The sequence below is a fragment of the Carettochelys insculpta genome, chromosome 17 (genome assembly GCF_033958435.1).
Source record: "Carettochelys insculpta isolate YL-2023 chromosome 17, ASM3395843v1, whole genome shotgun sequence".
NCBI lineage: Eukaryota > Metazoa > Chordata > Testudines > Carettochelyidae > Carettochelys > Carettochelys insculpta.
The window spans coordinates 16,657,497-16,667,945 of record NC_134153.1 but is presented as its reverse complement, the minus strand read 5'-3'; the positions used below and the strand labels follow the sequence as shown (position 1 = coordinate 16,667,945).

Genomic DNA, 10,449 nt, shown 5'->3' with positions numbered 1-10,449 from the left:
TGTTTCCCAGTCTAGCTTCGCTAGTATAGATAAACTGAAGGGCCTTTTCCAAGGTAAACATGGATTTAGTTTCTTTTAAATCCAAAAGGCACTATAGAGAAGTATTAGTATTTAGACCGTAAACTCTTTGGTGCAAGGACCATCTCCTTCATGATTAGTGTACTCAGAGTCTTTAAGTCATTGATGATAAACAATCAAAAACAGTATATCTAAACTGGAATTATCATATCTGAAGTTTCAAAAAAGGACACCTCTCAGAGGGAGTGTATCTGTATCAGTATGCACAAACTCATGTTGTATTAATGTAATGTACTATATATAATGTACTACAGTACATTAATACAATTGGTTGTATTGAAGATGCTGATACAGATACACCCCCTCTCAGAGATGTCCTCTTTTCTGAAAGTTCAAATATGGTAACCCCAGTCTAAACAAGCTCATATACATACAAATACTTTTTTTTTTTTTTCTTTAAGAGAGTCACACAAATACATACACAATTTATTTTAAAATCTTAACACATAATATTTTGAATGCCTAGCTCAGGCATCTTAAGGGTCTGTGCTACACACTTGCTGAAGAACAGGCCTCTTTCAGGTTTGTTCAAGTTGGAGACTCAAAACTGAGGCATCAAAAATCACCAGCAATAGGAAATTTTAAGTCCACATTTGTGACGAGTGATTTTAAAATTCCTATTTAATTGACACTAGCAGAGTAGCCTCACAAGTGTTGATTGTTCAGTGGATGGAGCTAGAACAATGAGGAGTACTGTACCACCTGAAAGACTAGGACATGAGCTTTGTTGGGTAAAACCCACTTTATGATGCAGCTAAGTTGATAACAATAGGCTTGGACAAGAACACAATCATTGATGCATCTTGGTTAACTTAAATCAACAAATTAGAAAAACAAGAGCTTTTAGAAGAATTGCAATATGGATAGGCTGCCCAAGGGAAAAATCTGACCTTTCACATAACAAAAATATTTCTTTAAACAATTGGCAGTCAACCCAGGTTTCAGAATCAGCCAGGTAAGTACCACAACTTCGTATTAGGGAAGAAACAAATCTGATGTGGGAGATCTTGCCAAATTGTCAATGCCTGAAATTTAGAGTTGGCTAAAAGATATGTACATAACTTCACTTTGGTAGGAATGTTTTGTGAATTTTTTTTTAATTTCAATTAAACACTTTCTGGTTGAGGATTTAAACTGAAACCCAAACAGCACTGAATTGATACAAAGGAAGCAATATTGACTGGCCCAATTTCTCCCTCCAAGCCAAGCAAAAGGCACAGAATAAACAAACTATTAATAGTGAAATGTAAAATATGGTTTAAAATTGTTGCATTTCTAGCAATTTAAAGTGGCATTTTCAGCACAGGTAACAGATAATAATCAATTGTTTATTCATTTTGCTAGCATTTCTTCAACTTCAAAGTACATGGCCATCTCTGCCTAACAGAATCCTGAAAATAGCACACAGATTTACAAATGTCCATCAGTAGTCCATGATTTCTCTTCACCTTTCCCTGCCTCCTCCTCCAATAATCTGGAAAGCACAAGAGAAAAGCTGTAATCATGGAAAGTGTATTTGCAAAATGTATTCAATGAAGAAAAAATGCATTGTACACTATTTGCAGAACGTGATTAGATAATCTTTACAGCTGCCTTATGAAAGTATTTAAACTTCAATTATTTAAAAATAAATGTCTGCGTACACCACAATTATTACTTGCAATTAATTTGAGCAGCTCTGCCTATGAGCAGGGAGAGGTTTTATTAAAATCCAGCCACAGGGATATCAGTCACAAAGGCTATGTCTACATGGCGCCATAACCTCAAACTATGTGCTATAGCTTATTTCATCATATCCCAAAATAACACCTGCCGTGTAGACATAGCCAAGGTGAGCTGCACTGTTACACAATACAACTTTTAATTAATCTTTAAGACCCTGAACAGCCAAAAAGGATGATAGCCAGGAGCTAAATTGCATACCAACTCTGTTCTGCAGCAGCACCTTTCAGTAAATATTGAAATGCTGAAGAGATTAAATCAGAGATAACATTAATGTCTCTGTAGGCTTCTTTTGGTTCATCTCACTTGTTGGTGAAGGTGTGCAGTTGTAGACTGATTTCTTCAATGGGAGTAAGTCTAACAGGTCAATCTTTTTGCATGCATGGTATGTCATGGATTATCTTTATGTTTAGCTGTTTTTTACTAACACTCACACAGATCTGAATTATTTTAGAAACACAGTTTAAAGTTAGCCTTCATGTGTATACTGTAGTATCTTCAACATTTTTAGCTGCTCCATTTCTTATTTTAGCATCCTCTTCTGATGAATATTGCATGCTTACACTGCCATCTAATGCTCAAACATATTTTCAGCCTCTACTGAAAAACAGGAAATCCAAGAGAAACTCTTAGGCTCCGTTTGACATGGGCTATGGTTACACTAGTGAGTTTTGCTGACAAAACATCACTTTTGTCAACAAAACTGGTGGAACATCCACACACAAAATACGTTTCATCTGCAGTTTGTCGACAAAACTCAGCACTTTCGTCAGCAGTGTTCTGTCTCACAGCCATGAGGCATCACACTGCTGTCAACAGATTCTGTCAAAAAAAAGCTATGTGAATGCTCTGCTGGGCCTTCTCTTGACAGACAGGGCATCCAGAACAATGAGCAGCCCTGTCTGGTGTGCTTCCAGGTGCCTGTTTTGTTGACAGATCAGCTGGGAAGCCTGGCCACTCCGTTGACAGAAAGGAGTGCTCTTCTGATTGGCTTTTATGTGTGTGTCTGCACGCTGTCCACGGAAGTTTTGTGGGGAAATCTCTTCCAACAGTGACTTCTGTAACTATACCCACAGTGTTTGAAATGAAGTCAGCAACCACAGTGTATCACCTTTCGTGTTTTCACCATTGTTAACAATGGTAAACCGCTGAACTAATAGGTAATTTTAGGCTATTTCCACTCTGTAGACAGAGCCCCAAGACAGCAGACTGATTGAGCTCACAACTGAGAACAAAGAACTCTTGAGTGCTTTCCCATTTACATCTGATATTATTTGTATTATACTACATATTTTTATTATGTAGGACCTAAAGGCCCCAGTCAGAGATTAGTGTCCCATTGCACTAGGTAATATACACAAGTAGAATGAAAACATAGCTCCGTCCCAAAGATTATTGATCAATCTTAACTGGTAAAAACAGGTGATAATGACTTAAGGTAGCAGACTATTATGCTTCACACTTTAACTAGCAGTTTAGGTACTAACAAGGACTCCAGGTACTAACATGGGTTTTAACACAAATTTCATTTAACAGTTGACTGAATCATTTAGGACTGGATCATCAGAAAGCCTTCACTTTTGCTATCCTATATATTTGTATACACCAGGAGTCAGCAGCCTTTCCAAGGTGGAGTGCTAAAATTTGACCTTTTGACTTCTATGTACCATCCAAGTGCTGGTGATGGTTTTTAAATTCACTAATAGTCCTACTTACAACAGTTGCATAAATAAATTAAGATGCAGAGCTTTATCATTGAGGTGGTAGATGGTACCAGGTCTTTTGTTAATCCACTGGTGGCATGGCTTTAAGCAGGCTCCTGGCTGCATGCCAGAGAAGGGGCACAGCTGAGTACTCACCTCGCATGTGGATGAAAATCAGCTTGTGTGCCGTTCTTGGCATTCATTCTGGGAGTTGCTGACCTCGGTATACACCATTTAAGCTACCTGGGCATCTAAAGTGAGATTTGCAAATATGTTGTGTGTCCAGCTAACTGAACAATTTTACATTAAGAGTTTTGCCATTTAACTTCTTTTGCAGCAGTTAGACTGATGAGTGCTCTTGAAAATCACACCCACATGTACTCTGAGGCACCACCCACAAATAAGGTACTTAAAAATCCAAGGAACCTAAAGCAGGGGAACAAATAATTGCCAGAGCAAAATTACAGCAGCATTTATTATTTGTGCTCACTGAAAAAGAAGCCTATTTACAGCTGGGCTGAATATCTATTGGTATTCCACTTCTTTCCAGAGCTAGTGATTTGCTAGACTGAGGGCAGCAGAACTGTGTTCCGTTCCTCCACTGAGGCCACACTCAAGCACAGGCAGAAAAGGGTCTGAGCTAATGGCCTGACACCTAGCATTTGTGAGATACCTGCAGGTTTGCAGATGGCAGGCAGGAGGGGGGCAGCAGAAATGGAAATCACAAATGGAAGGCTGGGGAGTAAACTTCTTAAAGGCAACTTAATGGTATTTTCTGAACACTTAACAGGGATTTTTCCTGAACACAGGGCAATTTGGCCCATTATTTATACAACAACAGATTATGTATCTGTTCATCTATGCATACAAGCCCATTAGGTCCTAACCCCCAGCAGCTTATAGTAAATTAGACTCAGCACGAAGCATGACATGGGTCGGGGTGAGAAAATAAGGGGGTGGGCCCCCTCTGGGGGGAATGAAGTTTCGTAAAGCAGGTGCACAACCCAGTTACTGCTGGGTCTCAGGCTCATCCAGCTCATCAAAAATTTTGAAATGTTACAATTTTTTACATGTTTATTCACACATATCCAATAATAGAGGTTTTACATTCTACAGACTTTTACATTTTACAGACTTCTCTTACATGTGCCAAAAGTTTTTTTTTTGTCCATATGAACATAATTGAAATTTCTGATGGTTTGGATTACATTAGATGGGTTGGGGGCCCTGCTAAGTGCAGAGACAAAAAGTGGAGCCCCCTATCAAAATATTGCTCGCCCCTGATATGAATGGATGGTGATACAGGAGGACACAGGTCAATATTTAATCAGGAACTATACCATTATTTTTATATACCTTTAACTCCTTTCTGCACTACAGGTTGGACCACTCTAGTCCAGCACTCTCTGGTCCAGTAACATCTGTGGTCTGGCATGGTTTTACTTAGCCAGATGCCCACTTACCAAAATTGGAGCCAAGTTTCCCATGGTCCATAAAATTTGTTTACAAACACCAGTCCTGGTTCTCTGTTCTGTACTGTTACTTAGCTGTAATTTACCCCTAAATGTCTTATAAGAGCCCACTAAGCAGTGGAAGTGTTGGTAATGTGCTAGAAAATAGTAAATTCTCTGGTTCAGCAGCTGTCAGGTCCCAAGGGTGCCAGACTAGAAAGGTTTAACCTATACTTTCATATATTATAACCGGGATGAGGCAGAAGGTCAGTTTTTCCACTTACAGACAGTCTTGTAGGGGCTAATTTCCAGTCCTGTGCTCAGTTCCATAACTTGCTGCTCCTGGGGATAATGGGCATGACCCTACACTAGTGGGATCTACAACTAATGACCAAAAATATATTGCCCAGTCTTGATTTTTTTTTTGTCTTGCCTTTTATTTTTTTAATTTGTTTCTAGTATTTTGATGTGCAAGGCCTCAGTGTTCCTTTGCACGAGAAAGTCTTGGCAATTAAGTCACTCACTAAATTTGCTAGTGAGAAAAAGGGACTTACATACATACAAAAAACTGAACAAACAATTTCGTATTTAAGTCATGCACATCACTGCTGTAATTGCAATGACATTAAAGATCACAAAAGCGCATATGTGAATGAGCATGTCTGATTATTGAGCACACTCAATTTGCATAATTGGATGTACAACTTACACATTTGCAGCCGCCTGCCCATTTGAAAACATGGGCTATATTTTTTCCTAATAAGAGGTTTTTGATATACATGAGCCACTTTCTAAACTCTTTTTTCTAGGTAAAATTAATTATTAATCAAGTTTTCAATCCATTTAGTTCAATATTTCAATGTCATTGTGCACAAATGGATTCAGAACCTAATAATTTTAATCCCATGAATCACTTCCATTAAAAAAATTGCTGAACTTAAATGTGTAAGTGTGCACAAATTACTGAAGAACTTCTTTAAGTTTAGAAAGAGGGAGCTGTAGTACACTGTACTACCAGTGTTTCCCATATTTTCTTTTACTGGTTAAGAGGGACAAGGGGTGTTAACCTTTGGAATTCAGTACTAAAGCCCCCTAGTAAGAGATACACCTGTGTTGGTTCCTTGTAATTTTAAAAATAGAACATTTTCTTTCATGATGTAGCTGACTGCCAGTTATTAAAAACACAGAGTTGAATTTCTCCCAACAAATATTTACAATTAATGCTATCACTTATGTGATCTGGAAGTTATAGTTACAGTAGTGAAATCATACATTTTAGTCATATTCCAGCCTTTTAGACATTACTCAAAGCCCTGTAATGATACTCTGCTTGCAGGTAGAATGAACACCGTGCATTACATAAAAGGAATAAAAACAGTAACTGAGAAATTAGAAGATTTAGTTTTGTTTACATATAAATTGCTGTTTGCATTGTGTCTAGTTTAGGAGCTAAAGCAGGAAGACCTTACTCTAGTTCTCAGTTTCCAGAGATCCAGAATACCTTCCCAGCAGGCTGTAATACTACTCCACGTTTATCTTGGTGTAACAAATGGAGCATAGTGACCAAATCAATTTTTGACCCAACTAAGGATATATACACACATACAGCTATGTCTGCATAACTGATGTTGCTCAGGGATGTGAATAAAACACCTACCTGCACATTATAAACTTGCACTGACATGCCCCTGTTGTGATGGTATTCAGGGGTCCTCAAGACCTGTACCCTGTCTGCAGGCAGGAGCGACTCTCAGGAGAACAGCAGGTTTATCAGCCAACAGGGCACAGCATATTACAGAAGAGTCAGAACAGAAGGCAGAGACAGCCAGTCCAATCCATGTTGGGGAGAGGAGGCCCCTGGAGCTAGGGCCTTGCCCCCTCCTTTGTCTCTCTCTCTCCCCCAGCCCAGACTAACTGCTTTCCAACTTCAAGTTACACTTCAAACCCCTGAAGCTCCACCTCCTCTGTCTGCAGCTGAGGTGTCACCTGTTACCCCCAGCAGGAGCCCCACATCCTCTGTGAGCCACTCGCATATCTCCCACTACATCACACCTGTGTGGACAGGACTATTGGCAGGAAAGCTTCTCCCACCAACACAGATACTGTAGCTTGTAGAGACTGAAGTATTTCAGCCAACTGGAAAGTTCTCTCCCATTGGTATAGAGCAGCTACATTAGAGACATGACAGCCAGGTAACTGAATCAGTGCAGCTGCACTACTTCTGATGTCATATCCTAGGCTGGTGACTCCCTTCAAGACCTCCAACATGTGCACTGCTTTGTTTCCTCCTCTCTCTCACCTGGGGATAATATTCATTTCCTCACAGGACAAATGGAAAGGCTTAAATAATCTTGATAGAAGACCTTGTCATCCCCAGTCTGGGAGACAAAGGCGTAACGCCCCGTGAAGGTATGCACTATTGCTACAGTCCCCCAAACAAGTGCCTTAGATAGGCACATGGACCAGGAACACCACCTCCAAAGCCTGTGCCCTGGAAGAATTCGGCTCTGGTCCTTCACATGAAGCAGGTAATCCAGGATTGATTGGATTGGGGCCTTTTTGGGGGAAAGGGCATGGTCCACTGCCCAACATGCAACTCTCACCTATTTAGCCGTGTACCTTTGCTGGACACCCTGTTCTTCGGGGTGTCAATACTGAGGGGATCCCACTGTAGCAACATCAGATTTCACCTGGAACGAGAGTCCCAGAGGCCTGGGGTACCAAACCAGCAACAACAGTATCTCCTGTCAGCCTACAGGGCCTCTGTGGTGGAGGGCACCTGGATGCAACTTAAAAGCACCACTGGACAGGGTGGAATTGAGAGAGCTACAGTGCGGAGCTGTGCTCTACTCAAGTTGGACTCCATGAGCTTGAGGGAGAGTGTGAGCTATCCAACACACGTCTGTTCTCCGTTACCACTTTCTTCCCTTTTTTGTGGGGCAAGGGTGAGTGTCCCCTTGTTGGTGCAGTTGGGACCAAACCCATCAGGAGTGCTGGAATTAGAATGCCCCACTCCTCCTTGGTCCTAGCCTTAAAGGACTTGCATATTTTGCACCTGTTGCTGATGTGAGCCTCACCAAGACAGCAAAGACTGTTTCTGTGTGGGTCACTGACTGGCATAAACCTTTTGCTTGAATGACAAAAGTTTACACCCTGAGGATCAGAGCATTCCCTGCTTGGGATCAAAGTCCCTAAGGGACCAACTACTCTAAACAACACTATGGGTAAACTGACTACAAAGATGATGAACAATAGAGCTGTTCCTATGCACCATCACTAACCAGAAGAAGGAACTGAAGGTTGGGGAAGCATATAGTGCGCCTTATCACACCAGAGAGGGGCTACTACAGGGGGTCACTAGAGGCATGGCCCCATGCGTGCTGCTAGGGGGAAGTGTCCAGCATCTGTACAAATAGCAAGCATGTATACCTGTTGTGGAATGCACATGAGCAAGCACTTAAAGATGAAACTGTACACCTACGTCGTGAGATCAGATGTGGGGGGGGGGGGGGCAATCCTATGCTAAACAGTCAAATCTGAAGAGCTTTCATGAGCTAAGTACTAAACTATCTCAGTGGGTCAGTTCAAATGTGTCACCTACAGGGATATTTATATTTGAATAAAAATATAAATGGAAAATCAAGTTAATTCAAATGCCAAAGTGGATCTTCATTGTGAAAAATATCAAAATGGGACAATTTGGGGGGAAAAAAAATCAAATTAAGGAATTTGTCAAAGCAAACCCTCTCCTCCCCCACAAGAGAAGTCCCAAACCTCAGTTTGCCAGAAACTGGGACTGGGGACAACATGAAACTGATTACTTGATGATTACCTAAACAAGGGATGTTCACTCCCCTTGAGGCACCTGGCAAGAGCCATTGTCAGAAGACAGGATCCTGGCTTAGATGAACCTTTGGTCTGACTGTGTATGGACATTCTTATTAGCCCAGGCCAGCTCTATCTACGTGTTAGTACATTTCATGGACACAAATGGCTAACTTTTTAAGGATTAAAATACCAGAAGCACATGTATTATCTAAATTCCAATCTGGCTGTCTACTTTATAACTAGAAAAATAGTTTGAATTTTTTCATTGTCCAATTCAGCACATTTCTTGTTTACCTTTAAAACTAATGTATAATAAAACAAAACAAGGCCATTTTAATATTTTTTTAAAATATTTGGAAAAAAATCAGTTTTGTCCTATAAATATGGTATTTTCTAACCAAACCTGTATTTAGTATGCATTTGACGTGACCTGGTACTCCATACATTTCCCTAGCCTACCCCCATCATCACTACAGTAATTAGTTCTAAGCTCATAATCACTTTCAAAAATGGTGGAAGTGAAAACTAATGACAACTGAAAAGTTTTTACCTTGAAGGAAAAGGATGATCTTGTGGTTAAACACACTGAACTGAGATGCAGAGTTCTAATCCCAGCTAAGACATGGAGTTCATATACAAAAGGATATATCATTTGATCTCTATCTCAGTTCTGTCTGAAAAATGGTATTACATACTTCTCTTCCCTTCCCCTCCAATTTTAGGCAAATCTTTAGGATAAGTGCTGCATATTATGTATTTTTACAGTACCTAGCTGGGAGCTCCCAGTCTCAGCCAAGACCTCTATGCGCTCCAGTGACAGAAATATATTAGCAAGCAGCAGTGATTATACAGAAAATTACTAAGTACAGCTACCTTGAAAAAAAGTGTCTAAACTAAAATGTTTTGTAAAAACAATTTGACAAAGTATATCTAGAAGGTTTCAGATGTAATATGGAATTTTTGAGGCCAGGAAAAGGAACATGCAAGCATGCTAGTCACTAGTCTATCAAAGTCATTTTTTTTCCCCAATCAAATCAATATTTAGTCACACAAGGAGAAACAGCTCCATCAGGAAAACCAGAGCAGAGAGCAATTGATTGCTGTCTGGTATTTCCCCCCCTGGAGCCAGCTTTGTTCAACATCTTCATTAATGATCTGGATGATGGACTGAATTGTACCCTCAGCCAGCTGACACTAAGCTTTGGGGAGAGGGTGTAGATAGCCTGAGTCAGGAGCGCTCAGGGCTCCTGCAGTCAGAGGTCAAAGGATGCCTTTCTTAAAGAAGCAATGCACTGTTTGAGATTACGTCTCCTCTCCCCTGTTCTTCAGGGATGGGGTACAAGATCAAGAAAATATACTAACAGCACTGCCCTAACCATTCTCCCCCAGATCACTCTGCACAGCTAGCAGGAGAGTCCCTCCCAGCAATGGTTGGAGGAATGAGCAGCCACTCAACACATGCTGCCAGCTGTGCACACTTTGCTAATCAGCTGGGCTGCGTGTCAGTTTCACCTCTGTGACTGAACAGGCACAGTTTACAGGGAAAACCCATCTTAATGATTGTACAGCAGGGCTTCTTAAAGCAGGTTCCGATTGTGCTTCAGGAGGAGACTACAGGATCTACTGTAGACCTCTTTTCTTATGCTGAACAACACAGTCCCCTAAAA

At 40.6% G+C, this 10,449-nt stretch overlaps 1 protein-coding gene across 3 annotated transcripts in view; it reads right to left on the bottom strand.

Moving 5' to 3' along the window:
• Nucleotides 1-406: 406 nt before the first annotated feature.
• The window catches only part of ZNF217 (zinc finger protein 217), a 48,610-nt gene continuing 38,567 nt past the window's right edge, over nt 407-10,449 (bottom strand). For all 3 annotated transcript variants that reach the window (XM_075011361.1, XM_075011360.1, XM_075011359.1), the window contains one exon: nt 407-1,552. The gene's annotated coding sequence lies outside the window, so the exon portion shown is untranslated. The remainder of the gene's footprint in view (nt 1,553-10,449) is intronic.